The 21023-nt window shown below is 37.1% G+C and overlaps 1 long non-coding RNA gene across 1 annotated transcript in view; it reads right to left on the bottom strand.

The window, feature by feature from the left end:
* The window catches only part of LOC105705324 (uncharacterized), a 194517-nt gene extending 175532 nt beyond the window's left edge, over positions 1 to 18985 (bottom strand). Inside the window, exon 1 of the long non-coding RNA XR_001104644.2 lies at positions 18940 to 18985. This is a non-coding gene — a long non-coding RNA (uncharacterized LOC105705324). The remainder of the gene's footprint in view (positions 1 to 18939) is intronic.
* Positions 18986 to 21023: the final 2038 nt, after the last annotated feature.

The raw sequence follows: 21023 nt of genomic DNA, 5'->3' as shown, positions 1-21023 counted from the left end.
GAATTTGTGCCACAGAGCAACTTCCTTCGTTGTGATAGTGCCACTGAGCAAAGCTCAGAGAGAAAAATAGACCCTAACATACTGATTACAAAGGAAATGCTGGTGTGTGAGAGCTTATTACAGAATGGGAGGGGGACGGCACAAGCTAGTCTAGGGAATCACAAAACCTTCCCTCAAGGAGCACGTTTGAGACCTGAAGCAAGTCCAGGAAAAAGAGCTTGGCAGAAATAACAGGAAGAGTGTTCTGGACCGAGGGACAGTATGCATGAAGCCACCAAGGAACAATGATCATGGCGACACGCGAGTTGCTGAAAAATGACAAAAATAATTGGAGGAAGGAGAGTAGGAGAGAATGGTTGGTCTTCAGGCAGGAGATGTGGACAGGGTCCTCATCGTAGGAAACCTTGTGGGCTGCATAAAGGAGTTAAGGAGTTTGGACTTTGCCCTAAGAGAAAGTGCAGCCAGTGAAGAATGTTAGGCAGATTCGTATTTTATAAATTACCCTAGAATATAGTAGCCCCTCCTTATCCACAGTTTTGCTATCCACGGTTTTAGTTGCCAGTAGTCAACTTTGGTCCAAAAGTATTAAGTAGGAAATTCCAGAAACAAACAATTCATAAGCTTTAAATCACATGCTATTCTGAGTAGCATGACGACTCTCTCACCACCTTGCCTAGGACATGAACCATTCCTTTGACCGGTGTATCTACACCATCTACACTACCTGCTGTTAGTCACTTAGTAGCTTCTCAGTGATTCACTGTTGCAGTATCACCATGATTGTGTTCAAGTCATCCTTGTCTTATCGAATCACAGCCCCAAAGTCCAAGAGAACTGATGCTGGCAATTCAGATATGCCAAAGGGCAGCCCTGAAGTGCCTCCTTGGAGTGAAAAAACTTTTCAACCTAATAAGGTAAGAAAAAAGATCATATGCTGAGGTTGCTAAGATGTACAGCAAAAACGAATCTTCTATCTGTGAAATTGTCAAGAAAAAAAATTCGTGCTAGCTTTGCTGTTGCATCTTAAGCTGCAAAAATTTTGGCCACAGTGCATGATTAAGTGCTTAGTTACGATAGAAAAGGGATTAAACTTGCGGGTGGGACACATGAACGGAAGTGTGCTCTGATTGACAGCAGTCGGGTTCCATCAGTACCGTCTGCAGTTTCGGGATCCACTGGGGGTCTCGGAAGGCATTCCCCTCAGATAAGGGGGACTACTGTACTACTGCCTACTTTCATTTCGGTTTGCTCCTTCTGTTCCAGATCTTTAGGCATTGTGAAGCTGTTTCCTGCCTTATCTTTTCACTTTTCATTACACTTTCAGTTCATTCATTCATTCAACAATACAATTTGCATACCTTTTTCATTCCAGTCATTGTCCCAGATATCTGAGAAAGGGTGGTAAAAAGCCAAAGGCAAACCCTCACTCACTGATACAGGCAAAAACAAAACAAAACCCGCTAATCAAGTGACATCATTTCAAATTGGGATATGTGCTATGAAGACGATCAAACAAAAAAAATAGTACAGATAGCGAAGTAATGGAGAGGTTTTAAGTACAAGTCTTCTACTTAACTAGAATTGTCAGAAAAACCTCTCTAAGGAATTTTACATTTAACTGAACTCTCAAAAATAAAAAGTAAAGATCTGGGGAAAAGACCTTTAGGCAGAAAGCGGTGCATAGGAAAAAGCCTAAAAAAATTTCAGGCTAAGGACAAGAATGGCCCTGGAAATGCAGTACAAGAAGTTCAAATAGGGTGACAAACAAAATAAAGCATTTGAAAACTACTGAGGCTATGCTCATGGAGTATGACAGAATTAAAAGAAACTTAGAAAAAAACTTTTAATCTAATAAAGAAAAACAGTACATGGGTTGTCTCTGCAGGAATAGTTACATGGTAATAATTGAACATCAATGCTGATTTAAATTAAAACGTAGATCCTAGGAGGATGGTGTGTGCAGAATCAGATCCTGGGAGAAAGGTTTTTGTGCAAGTGATTCATGAAGGACCTGGTCCTAAGGAGAAACCCCAGGCAAAAAGGGCAGCCAGGACAGGGAAGAGTATGGTTTCAGGTCAAGTCCTCTCTGAGCAAGACTCATGTTTGATCAAGAAAAAGAAGCTGGTGATTCACATTCCCCTGCATATGGCCACCCAGAGGATCATCAACTCCCAGGCACTTGTGGACTCTGGGTGGTGGGAGGCTCAGTGACTCCAGTGGCCGGAGTCCAGCAGAAAGCGTGTGACGTAACTGACAGAAGAAAAAGCACAGAAGTCTCTGGGGAGTGGCACTAAGTTGGGGAGGGAACAGGAAGGAAAATGAGTAAATGTGACCTTATTTTTGTCACCATTTAGTACATAAGCCTTTGTAGGAGAACCTAATAATTGCCAGAAAGGGCTTGCATATGTGTCAAGTACCCTAAAAAGAACTTTAATCCCTTTCCCCTAACTCTAAAGTCCCATGTCCAAGCCACTCTGCTTAGCTATCCCATGTGGAATTTTGTTAACAACTTGTCGTTCGAGAAAATCCTCAGGAGTTTCAGAAACAGCCTGAATTCATCCAAAGTTGAGTTTTCTGAATAATGTACGCGATCGGGCTTAGCAATTCTGATTTTTTAAAAATTAGGGTTGACTTTTAATACATGAGCACTGATTTTCACTGGGTAGCTATGAAGAATTCTAAGAGCAATTGAAAAATAGAACTTACAGAAACTATTTTGAGCAATGACATTATTGTTCCAATAAATGCACTGCTTTTGAAGGGGTCTCCCTTGAAGGAGATGGCACTCACTAAGCTTGCTCATTGTTTAAAAAAAAAAAAGGTTCTTTACTCATAGCCATTCCTCAATAGTGTCCCATTAACTACAGATGGAGACAGAATGTGGGTAAAGATCGGTTTCACAGCCTGGAGCATTCCCACATCGCCCTACTGCAGCATGATTAATGATCTGAAAGAGGAAAAAGGCAGTCACCAATTACCTTAATCCCATTCTATCAATGGTTTGATACTGCCTTCTTTTAAAAAACAAAAAAAGGGTGGAGGAGGGGGATGAAAAGAAGAATCATAAAGCTTCTTTTATCCTTTTCATCCTTCCATAAACTTTGTCATTATAACCTCAATAAAAGGGTGGGAACATGGAAAGCAACATATTTTACCTGAAAAGTCTCATAGGAGACTCTCTTACCTCATGAAATAATTAACTTTGAGCAATGAGAAAATGGTAAAGTAGTAAAGGTACAGGCAGACCAAGTAAGATGGCAAACTTGAAGTTGGACCTCTCACACCCAATTACCAGTCTTCTGCTTTTTCCCACTATCCTCAGCAGTTTTAGAAGTTATTGATTATGGCTTCAAGGTGAAGTCTGGCCAAGGTCAAGTTGCACACGTTCTAGTACTAGCCTGGGCCCATTCAAGTTTAAAAAGAAAAAAGGCTGGATGGGGGGGAATTGGGGTTATTGAAAAATACTTCCGGGCCTCAAAAGCCTCCATTTCATTCCAACAACAGTCTTTTTTCACCTTACTCTCACTAAACATGTTATTGTTGATAAATATCATTACTGGTATTTTAGTGAGAGCAAAAAGATCTCTATTGCTGTTAATTAAATGTATTTAAATAAATTTTACTTTTTTCATCTCATCTTTATTTTATACTTTAAATTTATATTTCTGTATGTTTTATGAAGAATCTAAACTATCAATAGCGTAGTACATGTATATTATGTATGAATTATGCATATACACAACTACATATATAAATAGGCACATATGCAAATATATGATTATTTGCATATATACAAATATATGCAGACATGAATACAAATTTAATTATAAAATTATGCATACACTACAGGTGCATGCTTAGACACTTTTACTAAATGATAAAGCCCTTAGAAACCACTATCTAGTGGCATACTTCTGAGATAAAACATGAAATTTAGGAGAATGAGGGATTTTTATCCAGAAGATAGAAAAAGATTCTTCCAAAGTTATACAGGAAGAAAAAGTATGAGAGAAAAATTTAGGGGTAATGAAGAGGTTCAAATCTGATCATATTTTATATATAGAAACAAGAAGTCATTGTGCAAATGGACATCTTGAGGGACCTCAGGGCATGGTCTCATAACCTGGACAATGAGGCACCTGTCTCAAACATCTCAGCCATTGTGAGAATGAAAACTATCCATCTTCTCTGCCCAGGAGCTACCCTCGCCCTTCCCATCAGAATCTGATGAGGGTTTTCCTTCCACAAAAATCCAGAACCAAGTGAGCCCAGACACTGTTTATGCCCTGACCAAATAAAGAAAACAACCACCTTTCAGAATATCCAAAGATTCAAAAGTCTACAGGGGAGAGTAAGCCTGAGCATCTGGCAGAGTTAAGGAAAAGTCTATGCCACTGTACTTGATGCAGGTGGTGGAAAGGTGACAGTGCTGAACTATCAATATCACTGCAAGGCTTCTTGGAGGTAGGCCAGTAATTCAGAATATCTACATGTCACTTGAGTGATTAAAATAAAATTCAGAAATCCGAAGTGTAAGATCACAAAAATTTATAGCTTATCTCACACATAATGAGATTGCCTGATGCACACCAGGACTCCACCTTAGTGGGTGGTCAATCCTTAAATGAGCCCCCAGCCTCAGCAATGCTCACTCATGAGCAGAGAAAGGACTATCCCACGACATCCTACAATCCTACACAGCCCTGCTAAGATTCTATGAAAACCTCTCTTTTCAAACCTTCCAGCATCCCTCAGCAATATAGACTCAGATATACATTATCAGATAATGAGCTCACTTTTTACACCACTGTACAAGAAGGCAGTGAAGGAGAACTGCCTCATATTCATCTCAACAAAATTATATAACTGCCTGCATCCATCTTCATCTTCTCTGCCTTCTTCATTATTCCAGTGGAGGAAATGTTCTGCTCTCACTGCATGCCATTTCTTCTGCCTAAGATCTGGGTCTCATCCCCTTTTGCATTCTCCAAGACCTAGCCTCGTCATTTTTCCTTTCTCCATACCCTATGTCACCAGTTTCTCTATCTCTATTGGGCCATTCTCTTGACATACATATTCTCATTAACAAATAAAAGAAAACAAAACATTAACTCTCACATCTCCTACCAGTGTCTGCTCAATTGTTCAATACCTCTAACTGCAGAAAAAACTTTTTTTAAAAATCTATTCAGGGCATACATGTGCAGGTTTTTTTACATAGGTGTATTAAGTGATGCTCAAGTTTGAGCTTCTATTGATCCCATCACCCAAATGGTGAACTTGGTACCCAACAGGCACTTTTTCAGCTCTTGCCCCTCCCCTCCATTCCCCTGTTGGAGTCTCCAGTGTTCATTGTTTTCACCTTTATGTCCAAGATCACAGAAAAATTTCAAGAGTCGTCTCTGCTAATTCTCTCTGCATCCTCACTTCTCATTCAGCTTCTGTTGTCAGTGACCTCCTGTTTCCAGGTCAAACAGACTCTACTCTGTTCTCATTTCACTTGCATCATCACAGAATCTGACTCACTCCACTCTGTCCTGCCTCGTGGAACATTCTGTTTCCTGCTTCTGCAGCGAATGTCTTGAATTTCATTCACCAAGACCCACTCTCCCTTCTGTTGACAATAGTCTAATTTTGTACAGTTTTCCTTCTCTTGGTCATATCATTTCAGGAGGTCACATCATTTCAGAAGGCCAGGAGTGACCTTCTACTCCAGATCTGTTCAATTAAATAGTAATAGCACAAAGTGCTATGTCCAAGGCACTGTCCTAAACATTTCGGACACAACATTTAATATTCATAATAATTTTATGAGGTAGGTACTAGTATTAGCCACATTTTAGCAATGATGAAAGAGAACCACAGAATCCTTGACTAGTCCATATTCACTCAGCTAATGAATGATGGAGCTGAATAGTTGAATCCCATACCCTTAATCATGGTGCTATGTTGTTTCTCTCACATTTCCTGACCACAGTCATTGATTAGGGGTGTGTGTTAAGAAAGAGAAGTTTTCTTGACAATGGAATTTGTAGTCAGAAGAATCTACTGTGACCATGTTTAAAGAGTTGGCATAAGTATAAAGGAGAAAGTGGGGAAAAAATGGAGCCCCAAAATTATAAATTATGTCATTTGAGCTCTTAGATATAACCATGCCTAAAGCTCGATAATCTTGAATTTTTCAATTGTGCAGTTCAATGAATTCATTTTTTTGCATAAGTCAGCTGTTTTGTGAGTCATAATTTGCCTCCAAAATGCATTGACTAATAGTGTTCATGACAACACGTTCTCCTGTTTTTCTTTAACAGATTTTCCTTTTTCAGTTTCTTTTGCCAGTTTCTCCTTCTCCAGCTGACCATCAAATGCTGATGGTTCCTGAGTACTAGTGCACAAATCCCTCTTTTTAATCTATTACTGTCTTCCTAGGTGAGCTAATCTAACCTCATAATTTAAAGGTCAATTATATGTTGGTGACTCCCAAATTCATAATTCAAATTCATTTCTCCCTTTCTCTGGACTCATCTGCCCACTTAACACCTCCAGCTGGATGTTTAATAGACATCACAACAAATCTATTTTTTGCCCACCCCAAACTCTTCCCGCTCCAGTCTTCCCTACCTCAAGAAAGGAAACCACCATCTGCCTGTTTGCTCAAACCAAATGCCTAAGTCAACCCTATGTCCTTCATTTCTTTTGCCCTCTTATCCAATCATGTCCCATGGTTTTCCAAGATTTTTTTTCTTTTGAGGCAGGGTCTCACTCTGTCACCCAGGCTGGAGTACAGTGGCACAATCTCAGCTAAGTGAAACCTCTGTCTCCCAGATTCAAGTGATTCTTCCACCTCAGCCTCCCAAGTAGCTGGAACCACAGGTACACACCACCACAGCTGGCTAATTTCTGTTATTTTTGGCAGAGACAGGGTTTCACCATGTTGTCCAGGCTGGTCTTGAACTCTAGATGTCAAGTGATCTGCCTGCCTCGGCCTCCCAAAGTGCTGAGATTACAAGCGTGAGCCACTGCACCCAGCCGATTTTTTTTTCAAATGTCAAACCCATTCATTTATTTTTACCCTCACTGTCACCACCTTCACTCACTCTTGCCCCTTTCTGACTTTTAGTCCCTAGGAGCCAGTAAGACAGGCCACATCATTCTCCTTGCCTAAAATTCTTTACATAGGCCCTTTGCCCTTGGAATGACTTCTATCCCATTTCTCTGTTCTTTAAGGCCACATCTGATCGAGACCCTTCTACCTGTTTGATCACATTCAACTTTCTGCTAACCCCAGTACTTAGCTGGCCTGTTTTTTAGTTTCAAACACATTCATTCTTCCTACTTCTTGACCTTTCTTCTTGCAGTTCCTGTTTCCAGAAATGCACTGCTTCTAGCTCTTCATGTGGTGGCATCATTTCCATCCTTTCTATCTCTATGCAAGTGTCATTAAGAAGCTAGGGTGGACTCCCATCATTCCCTCTTACCGTGAAGACTGGACTTCCTATTGCTGACACTTGCATTTTGTTTTTGAAGCTGACAGCTTTTCTCTGGCTGCTGGATCCCCCTTGGCCACATGTTCAGCAGGCAGGAAATGCCAAGAAATGCCCTCCTCTCACAGTAACTTTCAACCAATAACTGACCATGATTGCTTTATCAATAGCCCAGCTCCCACCAATCTCAAGTGGGATAACTCAGACAGAGGTCCATGTTCAACACCATCTCCAAGAGTTCCCCAGGGGTAGTCAGCTGCAGGTGCCTAAGTAATTTCAGGGTCAATGAAACACTTTGATGGGCTCCTTCCCTCATTTCACTCTCTGATCTTCTGGGGATTCCTGGGATTACCTTCCAAACAAACCTCTTGTGCCTAAATTCTTAGCGCAGAGTCTCTTCCTGGACGAACTCAAACCAAGAGAGAGACATTTTTCATGGCCACTCCCTCTACAGAGGCCACTCTTAGCTATTCAAATTTATTATATACTTAATCACAGTCCTTAAAAGCCCTGTTTATTTATTGTCTACTTGTTTTCTCTGTTTTTTCCTGGGACTTTATCTTCTCAACAATTGACCCCCCTTACCTAGTTTAGTACCTCATAATAGACACTGAATAAACATTTGTTAAGTGAATAAACAAATGATTGAACCAGGCTCACTGTCTCTTTCCTGCCATGCTATGACGCAGTAAATTTCTTTTTATTAACAGACAGGGTAAACTGTCTTAGTGAGGATGTTTATACTACTTTCAGCTATATTCAGCAAGCAGAATATGGAATCTTTGGTCCTGATAGTATTAAGGGAACAGTGACAGAAAGAAAACATGCAATCGAGGTTTCTAAATCCAAGTCCCGTGGGATTTCTACCGCATGTCACTCTTACTTGTCCTGCAGGGTGTGGGTCTAAGTTTCCTTTTCGTAGATTGAAAAGATTCTGCATCTGAACATTCACAGCTCTTGCCTTACTTCCCATGTGTCAAAAACTATGCAATTATTAAATGGCTGCCCAGGGTCAGAGGGCCAGCTGTGACCAAAATCAAAGGCTTCATTATGAAGGACAAACTGGCCTGGATGACAACCAAACCCCTTGACCACGGCCTTGTTAACATAGCCTCCAAACAGGCTGTAACTGGTATCTGAATTCCTATTTTTAATTTATTCTTTCCTTTTATTTTGCTTAAATACACTGTATGTTTCTAAGTTCTTCACTGAATATTTTGTCCATCTGACAGTTTCAAAGTCCATTTCCTTTCACAGTCAAATTCATACATTCATTGTCTCCAATGCTCACCACCCATTCCAATCTGGCTATTTCTACTGGAATGACTTTCCTGAAAGTCACCCATTAACCTCCAAATTACATTATTTTTCCACAAGAAATTACTTGCCTAACCTTGTTTTGCTGTTATTTTTCTTTTATGCTGCCAAGATGAGGATATGGTAGGCACACAGTAAGCACTTCTAATTCACTGCAATAGTAAGTTAGAAGTATTTACTGTGCTCAGCACTTCTGAGTAAGAAGTACTTACTCAGCACTTTTTTTGTGACTTTACAGGGATGGAAGGCTACTTCTCTATCTCCTTCGCTATGATCTTATCCTCCAGGAAGTATTTCCCAAGGTTCCCTTCTGGTCTTCAGAGCTGAAGATGTGACAACCCATCTGCAGGCAATGTAGCTACAACATGTGCTATAGGAAGAGTCGTCATGGGAGATATGGATGAAGTGGGTGATGCTGTACTAGAGAACATCAAATGCTAAGCCTGTACAAGTGGTCTCGCTTGGACAAGCAAGAGGATCCACTGATGTTTTTCTAAATACGTAACACTCAACTGAATGTATAAGGATTTAAAAAATACATGTAAACCTACGCTTACACCTTACACACACACCCTCAACAAACCTTAACCTGGTTAGAGAATGTTTTTTACAGGATATTTTAGTTTTTGCATCAAACTTTTGCTATCAATGTGAAAAAAAAAAAGAAACAATCTAAATCATATCAGTAGAGGAAAAGAATATCTATAATCTTTTCTTAAGCAGACCTGATTATAATTACATCAACTATATCTTAGCTTACTATTTGATAGTAATGGCTACTTCTCAACAACCCAGGGCTTCACACCTCTGAATAAGATGGCTTTACCAGTCAAGTAAGCTCTATTGTCTGGTGAAGATCTAGGAAAGGTTAAAAACCCAAATTCCAGGGTTAGATTTAGTTTCCATCCTTAAATCTGCCACAGCCCACATAGTTAACACTGGGTAAGTCTTTTAAAGTCTCAAAAATTGAGCATAGGCTTGAAAAGAGTTTTCAGTTGGAATTGGGATTCTAGGTCACTTTTTACAGCTTTGAGATATATTGCACATACCATAAAATCCACCCACTTAAACTGTACAGTTTCATAATTTTTATTGAATTTACAGAATTATACAATCATGACCACATTATAACTGTAGGACATTTTCAACAATCCAAAAAGAAGCCTCATAACAGCCATACGTTTTATTCTTGCTTCCCCATTGTACCTAACAAAATGTAAATGCTATGTAACTAGTTGCTACATTTTATTGTTTTGTGTTTACTTGTTGTATTATTTTTTCAATTATTTTTTATTTGTGGTTGGTTGAATCCGTACATGCAGAACACAAGGGTACAAGAGGGTCAACTACAGTATGTTTTAAAACAGCAGAGTGTAAGTTTTCCAACTTCGTGTTCTTTTTCGAGATTGTTTCGACTATTCTAGGTGCATTTTATTACCATATAAATTTTTGGATCAGCTTATCAATGTCTGGGGGCAAAGTGGGATTTTGACAGGGTTATGTTGAATCTGTATATTAAAATGGGAAGCAATGCCACCTTAACAATGTTAAATCTTCAAATCCATGAACACAGATGTCCTTCTATTTATTCAGATGTTACTTTCGACCATGTTTGTAGTTTTCATTTTACACATCTTATTTTTTAGGGAAATTTATTTTTTGTTTAAAGAAATTTATTCCTAAGCACTTTCTTCTTTTTGATGCTTTATAAACAGAAGTGTTTTAATTTTGTTTTAAAATTTTTTTTTGCCAGTGAATTAAAATAAATTGATTTTTATATATTGAGTTTGTATCTTGCTACATTGAACTTGTTTATCAGTTTAAATTGTTCAGTTTTTTTATAATTATTTCTATACAAAACTTTATATAAAATCATCTACAAATACAGTTGTACTTTTTCCTTTCCAATTTGAATGTATTTTACATCTTTTTCTTGCCAAATTGCCCTGGCTAGAACCTCCAGCACAATGTTTAAAAGAAATAGCAGGAGCAGCATTCTTTTATTGTTTCTGATCTTAGGAGAAAGGCATTTTTTCTTTTGCTATTAAGAATGGTACTAGCTGTGGGGTTTTCACAGATGTTACTTATTGAGTTGAAGAAGTTTCCTTCTATTCCTAGTATTGTTTTTATCATGAAGGAGTATTGGATTTTGTTGAATGTTTTTTCTGCATCTATTAAAATAAATGTAGGGTTTTTTTGTCCTTTATTCTACTACTTTGGTATATATTTATTGATTTTTAGATGTTTCACCTTGTATTAAAATGAATTTCCATTAGTCATGGTATATGATCATTTATAAATGTTGCTAGATTTTGTTTACTTATTTTGTTGAGGATATTTGCATCTACATTCATAAAGGATATTGGTAAATAGTTTTCATATGGCTTTTTCTGTTTTTGGTAAAAAGGTAATGCTGAATTCATAGCATGAGTTGGGAAGTGTTACCTCCTCTTATTTTTTGGAAGGGTTTGTGAAGAATTGGTATTAATTCTTTGAACATTTGTTACAACTCACAAGTGAAGACAGCTGGCTCTGAGCGTCTCTTTGCTAGAAGTGTTTTTAATCATTAACTCAAACTTGTGCTTTTTATAGGTCTACTTAGTTCTTTTATTTATTCTTGAGTCAGTTTCAGTAGTTTGTGTCTTTCTAGGAATTTACTTTTTCATCTAAAGTATTTAATTTATTGGCATACAGTTCACAGTACTGCTTTTTAATTTTTTATTTTTGCAAAATCTTTACTGATGTCTTCTTTCATTTCTCATTTAATAAAAATCTTGAGTTCTTTTCTCTTGTTCAGTCTAGTTAAAGGTTTGTCAATTTTGTAGGTCTTTACAAAACAGCCAACTTTTAATTTTGTTGAATTTCTCTATTGCTTTTCTATTCTCCAATTAATTTATTTCTGCTCTGTTTTTACTCTTTCTGCTTGCTCTGGGTTAGTTTCTGTTGTTCTACTTTCCCAAATATCTTAAGATGGATTATCTAGAGATTTTTTAAAAAATATATTTGTGTAGTGATGAAAAAATTCCATTTCTATCCTCTTAGGGTCCTGACTGGATCCAAGAATTAAATAAGATAAATAGGAGAAAAGCATAATTCAAGTTTTACATGGTATGAGAACCCTCATAAAGAAATGAATACCCAAAGGAGCAATTATGGTCAGCTACTTATGTACTGGATTGAATAAAGAGTAGTTAGTTGTGAACAAGCAACTAATGCTGAAAAGATAAAAGTTATTTTAACCAGGTCTATACAGAATTCTCTCAATATTGACTTCCTATCTTGAGAATAAAGATGTTACTTTTCTAATATTCAGGGTGTGTTTCACATAGGAATTTTGTCTTCTGCTTTCAAGAAATAGCTCAAAGGTCAGAAAGATCTTTATGCTCCTGCTGTTTTTCAAGTGCCTTTAACTTAAATTGATGCCAAAATTACGAATTTTACCCCTTCATTTGTTTGCAATTATGTATTTCCCTCTGAACACTGCCTTAGCTGCACTCCATTTATGTTGGTACGTCATGTTTTGTTTTCATGTCTTAAAGTGTACTCGCATTTCCATTGCAATTTCTTCTTTGACCCATTGGCTATTTAGAAGAGTAACTGAACTTCTGCCTATTTGTGAATTTCTCAAATTTTTTATTGATGTCTATTTAATTCTATTATGGTTGGAAAACATACTTTGTATTATTTAGAGACAACTGTTCTACAGATGTCTATTAAGTCTATTTGTTCAAATCTTTTATTTCAATGTTGACCTGTCTAGTTAATCTACTCATTATTGAATATCGTGTATTAAATTCTCCCAATATTATTGCTGAAATTATCCATGTCTCCCTTCAATTCTGTCAATTTTTGCTTCCTGTATTTTGGGAACTTTTTAAAGGTGCCTTTGTTTATAATCATAACATCTTTCTGAAGGACTAATTCTTTTCCTAAAATGTCCTTTTTGTCTCTAATACTACTTTTAAGCTCCGTGTTGATTTCTGTTAGTATAACCACTGGAATTATTATGGGTACTGTTTGTACGGTGTATCTTTTTCCCTGCTTTTTAAGACTTTAATCTTTTTATGTCTTTTTCTGAGCTGTAACTTTTGACTCTTAAGTATATTGCCTGTAGGCAGTATATAGTTGGATCATAATGTTCTGTATTTTCATTCTGATAATCTATTTTTAATTGGTGTGTTTAGTCAATTTACATAATTACTGATAAAGATTTATGTTTCCCATTTTATTTTTATAGGCTGTGTCTTTTCTGTTTCTCTATTTCTTAACTTGTCTTTGTGGGTTTAATGAATATTTTCTATTGTACCATTTCAATTCTCTTGTCAATTTTTTTACTATCTGCTTTTAAAAATTATTTTTTCAGTTGTTTGGGGGATTACTATTAACAACTTAATTTTAACAACCTAGTGAATAACTTCCAACTTAATTTGAATCGTGTTTTAAAACTTTGCTCTACTATACCTTAATTCTCTTCTCCCTCCTTTGTGCTAGTATTGGGATACAAACTACGTCCTTATACGTTGTTGAGTGTATAACAAATACTTTCGTAATTATTGCATTATGCAATTGTCTTTTAAAACACAATAGTTACAAATATTTATGCTGTCTTTCATAATGACTTCCATTTACCCTCAAATAGTGCTATTTCTCTATACGAGTTTGAGTTATTGTCCATTGTATCAAAAAGGACATACTTTAGAAACTCTTATAGGGAAGACCTGCTAGCAGTAAATTCTCTATTTTCCTGAAAATTAATTTTTCTTCATGTTTCAAGAATAGCTTATCTGGATACAGGAGTCTTAGTTGACAATCTTTTGGTTTCAACAGTAAGATTTTATCAGATTTTCCTTATCTTCTATTTTTTCTTATGAGAAGTCAGTTATTAAACTCACTAAAAATGCCTAGCACATGGTATGTCATTTTTCTCTTGCTGCTTTCAATATCCTATTTCTGTCTCTGACCTCATCAATTTAGCTATTATGTGTCTATGTGGGGATATCTTTCCCTTTATTCTAACTGGAGTTTACTGAAATTTTCAAATATGTAAATTAACATTTTTCATCAAGTTTGAAAAATTGGGAGGCATTACTTCACTTTTTTCCTGCCCTTTCTCTTTCTTATCCTCCTGAAATTTCCATTATGTGTATATTTATGGTATCACACAGGTCTCTCAGACTCTGCTCATTTTCCTTTATTCTTTTTGTTTCTCAGACTGGATAATCTTTAATGACTTTTCAATCTTTAAGTCTACTTCTTTCTTCTGCCAGCTCAAATCTCCTATTAACTTTCTTTTCTGTTACTGTATTTTCAACTCCAGAATTTCTATTTACCCTCCTTTTTATAATGTCTATCTATCTCTTTAATGATATTCTCTATTTGGTGAGAAGTATTGTCATACTTTAAAAAAATTATCTAAACATAGTTTCTGGTAGTTTGAGCATATTTAACATAGCTCATTTAAAGTCTGGGTCTAGTAAATCCAATGTCCAAGCTTCCTCAGGAACTTACTAGACAAGGACTTAATTTATCGTTGAAAATTAGATTTTTAACAACGCATTGTAACATTTGTTGTTAACATTGTAACATTGTAACATTTAACATTGTAACATTTAACATTGTAACATTGTAACATTTGTTACAATGCGTCCTCGACACATCCCATCCCAAAGTTTTGTGGCTTTTGCTATTGTTTTTGTGGTTGCCAATTATTTGTGTAGTAACTTTTCTAGATTCTGTATTCCCTGAGGTATGTGACCTCTGCTAGCTTCTTGTTAAGTTTTTGCTTTTATTTTTAAGCCTGGCCTCCTAGGGTCACATCTGGTTTAGTAAAATTTAGTGGTTACCAACTGATTGGTCTTAAAGAGGTCCCTAAATGCCTTGCCTTTCAATCTTTCACTCTTGCCAAAGGGACCTGTGTGAGAAGGTAATCCTTCAAACTTTAGACAATTTACAAGGAATCCTTAGCTCTTATTTCTTACTTGCGAATGGGCAGTAAGTCGTGAGTGCCTTTTCCTCTCCCGGGTCTTTTCGGGTATTTGCTCAGCTTTGCTCGTGTGCAGTCTTTTACATTTCAAGGAATACGTTGGAGCTGTCTCAAGTTCCCTATGGTTGTCCAGTTCTCCAGGATTTTCTTTTAAATTACCCAAACAGGCTCTTGTTTCTTGTTTACCCAACTGAAATCATAACCTTGGGCAGCTGAAATGTTGCCAGCAGTTTGCTATTGTTTAAGTAATTTCCTAGAGTAGGCTTCCTGTTCCACACTCCAAAGCTAAGTTCTGGGTCAAATAGCTACCACTCCTCGACAACCATGCTTTTAACCAAACTCCAAAAGCAATCAGATCGTCCCCTTTTCTGCATGGCTGTCAATGTATGGTAACCACACTGCTGAACTGAGTATGAAGGAGGGAAGAAAAGAACTCACTGTTACAATTTTACAGACTCTACTGTTTTACTGATCTTTGGTGGTTTCCCTTGGATACATGATTTTCAGTCTGTTCTGTGGCGTTGGTTATTGACACATTTCTGTAATGTTTGTTTTTAGTTGTTTGGACCATATTTTTATTGTTTTAGAGGAAAATCAAGTTCACTAAGGTCTTTGTAACTCCAAAAGTTCACTCTGGTTCATTTTTCTTTCAACTGTTAGAAATTTCTGTCTTATTGCTATATTGGATGACCAGCTGAAATAGACACTCCCTCTGGGCTATTTCTTTTACCCCAAGTACAAGAATAATGTACATCACAGAAAAGACTGCTGCGTAAGTGAGTGCAGAAAGGTCTAGAGAATTATGCTTTGTATGCAGATGTAGACCTACGTATGTAGGTCTAAATATGTAGATATGCTTTCCTTCTATCATTCTGAAAATAAGAGAATGATAGGCTGTTTTACCATGAAGACTTCAGGTGACAAAATTAGCTGGAATAATTTGGTGGCTGACTGCAAATTTGGTCAAATATGTTAAATGATTCCTTGAAGAGAGAAAACTCATGAAGAAAATCATAAAGTTACTTTATTTTTATCTCCCACTGTACATTTAAAGGTATTCAGTAATTCTAGTTTTCCCTTTATCATTGAATAAAAATTTAGTTAGCTCTTCCCTCCCATGATTCCTCTAGACAATTTACAATAATAGAAAAATCTATCATGAGTTTGAGTCACAAACACTCTGAGTTTAGTAGATAAAATTCTCCAGCCTAATTACCTACTTTAATCAAAAGCAAGACATCATTATACTCTTTCCAAGCTAATCCTTATTAAAGACAAGGCATCTGCCTTTAAGAAAGGGATTGCAGCTAACATCGTTCTTTCTCCTTCATTTTTATCCCTCATACCAGTTACTAATTCTTATCCCTTCCTCTGAGGTTAGAGGAAAGGGAGAGAAGAGAAATAATGGAAACAAAAATACCATTATGTGACTTGCCCCCTTCTAAGCTTCCTTCTATCTGGCAGACTGTTAAACCTGTATCTCTTTCCTGTGATGCTTCCATTTTTGTTTGGATTTTTTTGTGATACCCTCCCTCCAAAGTTTATACTGAATCACCTGTGGTTCCTAGGACTCTTTACTAAAGCCCCCAGCCTTGAAAAAAACTCCCCTTTCTTGAAGCTCCTCTTTCTTTCAAGGCTGGGGGCTTTAGTTAACTCCTTTTTCTTTCAAGGCTGGGAAGAGGCCAGTTGCATTTCTGCTAGCTGCATTATTCCCAATTCCCAGATTTGCCTAACCTTGATGATTACCTATCATAAATAACCAACTTATGTTACTTCCTTTCATTGCTCTGTAACTACTTGAGCAACATTTCTTGACTCATCAGTTCATATTCTTCCCACAGTCAGAGATGATGCTGCATACTCTATAATCTTACATCATCTTTACTGACATCAACATTTGAGCAATGAAATGAAATGCTAGTTGCTGTAATTATAGTTAATAGTAGTTAACATTTACGAAGCACTTACTAGGTATTGCCCAACTATATGTTTAGTTTATATCTACTTATAATCCTTACATATATTATCATACATAATCACCTTATGCGGTAAGTAAAACAAAACCATGCACCTCTATCTCATATATGAGGAAGAGTAGTCCCAGGGAACCTAGGCAATTTATTCAAAGGCATATAGTCAGGGGGTGGCAGAAGCACTTTTTAGCTCAGAGACCAGCTCCAGACTCCACACACCACCTGTACATTTGGTATTTTGTCTCTTAAGTGTCCTAGTAACTCTGACACTAATTTTTCAAGTAGTTTTAAATTATCTCACCTTCATCCTCAATGTTCCTGTCTATAAATGGAGAATAAAAGATCAGAATCATGGGAGGATCCATTCTTATTTTGTCATTCTATGGCTCAATAAAGACACCTCTGAGCTGGGTGCAGTAGCTCATGCCTGTAATCCCAACACTTTGGGAGGCTGAGGTGGGCAGATTGCTTGAGGTCAGGAGTTCCAGACCAGCCTGGCCAACATGGTGAAACCCCATCTCTACTCAAAATACAAAAATTAGCCAGGTGTGGTGGCGCATGCCTGTAATCCCAGCTACCCAGGAGACTGAGGCAGCAGAATCACTGTAACCCGGGAGGCGGAGGCTGCAGTGAGCCAAGATCATGCCACTGCACTCCAGCCTGCATGAAAGAGCAAGACTAAGTCTCAAAAAAAAAACAAAAAAACACAAAGAAAAATACTTCTGAGAACACCCTCTCTATGAAGCTCTAAAGCTCTGTCCGGCCAAATTGTCACACACTAATTCGCTTAAACAACACTAATGAAAACAATTTCCTCTCTCCATATCCATTACCTCACTTCATCTCTACAGCATTTTTAAGCAATTACTGAACATCCAAGAATAGAGCCTCAGACACAGATTTAGAACATTATCAACCAAAAGCCCTGCATTATGACACAAAAAGTTGAACATTTTCATGTTTCCTTGACCTAGAGATACTTGGATTCAACACTTGAACTTATCTGACCTTGTAAACCATGTAGCAGGACCATGGCAAATAAAAATAAATAAATAAATGTAAGACAATTATCTGCTAACTCTTAAAAAGAAAATTCCTCCCTATATCTTTCTGCAGGAAAAATTTTTCTCAATAGTTTTATTTGTTCTCCCTTTCATTCTGCTTCATCCTCTCTGGTCTTCCAAGTCTCTCTTCATAGGTTTGCATTGTCCTTAAAGACAAAAATCCTACTGTACTGGTCTGATCTTGACATTAAGACCCTAGTAAATGAGCTGTCTGAGGAGGACCCACAGGAGCTTTGTCAATAAATAATAAAAACCCAGCACATGCAGGTTTGACTTTGATGTGAGGTATCCAGAACATTTGTGTGACATAAAATTTCTCAAGCGTGGCAATTATTTAGAGACTTATTTCTCTAAAAAATATAATTTAATCTCATCAAATTATCACTTGACAACTGGTTATAAATCACCTATGAGGAAGCAGAGGAGCAGCTTGGAACTGATGCCACCTTTAAAGTCAGTATTTAACTAAGAAATGACATGCTTGCAGGTAATCAGCTCTATGGTTCTACATCATTAGATTAATAACATTTGCTTATTTTTTCAGTATCTTGCACCTATCTCCACAGTTTCCGGCATGGGTATTCATAACAAGTTGATATGCAACAAGGTCAATAAGCACAGCTGGTGGGAGTGTAGGGATAACAAGTACATTGCTTTGTGTCCATGTGGGGCCAAGAGCTTCACTTGACCCCAGGGATTCAGACCCTATCTTAACTGGCTATGCATGTGTATTATTAGTTAAAGGGCAAGGACCATCACAATCCATGGTGAGCAAGTCATATTAGGTATGTATAATATGATAACAAAGACAAAATTGAGTTTATAGTCAACTCTCAGTGATTCATGACTTTCAGAGTATGGATACTATGGCTTATCCAAAGAATCAGTTCAATTGGCTTTGATTAAATCATTTCCACAATGGATAAAGCAAACTTACCTAAAGTGTTTATGATTACAAAGCTAGTCAGTGATGACCCGGAGGCCAGAACCCAAGTCTTCTGAATCCTACTGAAATGCTTTTGCATTTTTATCCTATTTTCCAGTGTGTCAGCAAATTCCAGTATTTGACAGAATTAGCAACAAAATAGATGTGGTTTCAAAGAGAAAAGGGAGATACAGACCTTGGGTTCTCGAATTTTTCTCAGAAGTTAGATCCTAAAGACAATCCTGGAAGAGAACAAGAAGATTGGCTGAAATGTTTCATGCCAAAGGACAAAGTACATCTTGTAATGTTTTCAATCGTTTATTTAGCTATTGCTTTTTTTTTAGCTATTGGTATTAATTTCACATTCGTCACTTACTGACATTATTGCCAAATTTAGAAAATCAGTTTATCAATTTCTGTGAGCCAGTTTCTGTGAGTCAATGCACCTTATACGTATCATTCTTGTTTATTCTCTTCAAGGTAACTTAAGTCTGAATGTAGGATTCTGCCACAAAGGTTTATATAAACCAACTCTTCAGCTTTGCCTCTTGCAAAAACCTCCTCTGCCAAAGCAGATATAGCTGACTTGATGTGGTTAGCAGCCTCAAGCACTGCATTGTCGACTTTGAGGTCAGCAGAAAACTTTATCACTATGTTTGTCTACTAGACGTTTTCATACTCATGAGAATGATAAAGGCCAAATAATTAGACCACATCTAATAGGAATGCATGCATTAGAAATTCAGCATAAGTGAAACAGAAAAAGGTTGCTGATAATCATATCGTAATTATAAAATACTTTTTCAACATCCTTCAGTTCAATGAGCCTCTTCCTCACTTATCTACTGGCCTTGCAATCTCTGACAAGTGCTTCTGTGGAAAAAAAGTAAGAAGAATAAAAAGGATCTGGCCTCTTCTCAAAGTTTGATAGCTCATAAATACCAACAAATTGCACATCTAGTATTATTATCAACCCATGTAAGGATTACAGATCATCTTTGGAGTTTATTAACTCAGTAACTCAAAAACATGACTAGGAATGCAGGTTTTTCCATCTTTCAGCATTGCATCTGTTTTCTTTCGTGCTCCTTAGGTTTGTTTCTCATCATTCCAAGATGACTATGGAAGTTGCATACATCACAATAGTCACAGAAATATTGAGGGATTCAAGAAAAGAAAAACAGTTCATCCAGCATAAATATTTACCAATGAAAAAAGCTTTACAAGAATCATTCAACGGACTTCCCCTCATGTCTCTTTAGCCACAATTGCATTAAATGTCAAGACTTAACCTATTCACTTTAAAGGGCAATGAAATGACCTATAATTGGCTAAAAATCATCAAGATGCATCCCCTTGCTGCTGGAATAAAGCCACGCTTACAACCTTGCCTCAAGGAATAAGGGGGACAACCAACAGCGTCTGCATTTGGAACGGGGATTAAATTTCTAAACATAGCAAGACAAGATTTAAATACAAGAGGTTTGGAACTATAGAAAATGAATTTGACTTGAAGTATGAAATAGAAACTAGAGTGGCAAAGCATGAAATAATTAAAACCACCAGTTACAGCAAGGTTCTTTTCTGTATTTTATAAGAAACACAAATATATCATAACCTGAGAGCAGATACTATTGGCAATTTTTTTGGTGTGTTAATGTTTCAGTGTGACTATGTTTAAAATAAGTTACACCCGGTACCATCATGTATCACCCCCCTTCCCCAAGAGCAGACTCAAACTATACTTACCATATGCCACCACTTCTAAGAACATTAAACTACTGAATTGCCAAATTTTCCTTATTATGAAATGACCTCACATTGAGAATATGTTACACAGCCCTAAAAAAGCATTTATTGAATAAAAATCAATGCTCAAGTGGAGTGTTCACCAGCTGCCACAGGCACTCCAAACCACAGATACGACATTCAACTTGGGGGTGGGGCAGGGAGAAAGAAATAAAAATAAGAAAATTTAAAAAGTAAGAACATTAAGAGGGTCAGAAAGACGTCTATAGGTACATTCTGAACAGAACAGTGGGTTTCTAGGCACAGCCCTGTAGGAATCCAATGTAAGTTTTAGAAAATGAATTCATGTTAAACACAAGGTACTTGATAGGCTGCTGGTGACAGTTCAAAGAACTTTAGCTTAAAAGTTAGATAGACCTGGCTCGGCATGGTGACTCACACCTGTAATCCCAGCACTTTGTGAGGCCAAGGCCAACAGATCACAAGTTCAGGAGTTTAAGACAAGCCTGGCCAACATGGTGAAACCCCCAT

Source organism: Aotus nancymaae, unplaced genomic scaffold (assembly GCF_030222135.1).
Source record: "Aotus nancymaae isolate 86718 unplaced genomic scaffold, 86718_ANA_hifiasm-v0.15.2.pri h1tg000079l, whole genome shotgun sequence".
Lineage (NCBI taxonomy): Eukaryota > Metazoa > Chordata > Mammalia > Primates > Aotidae > Aotus > Aotus nancymaae.
The sequence above is the reverse complement of the archived record's forward strand: the minus strand, read 5'-3'. Positions and strand labels throughout refer to the sequence as shown.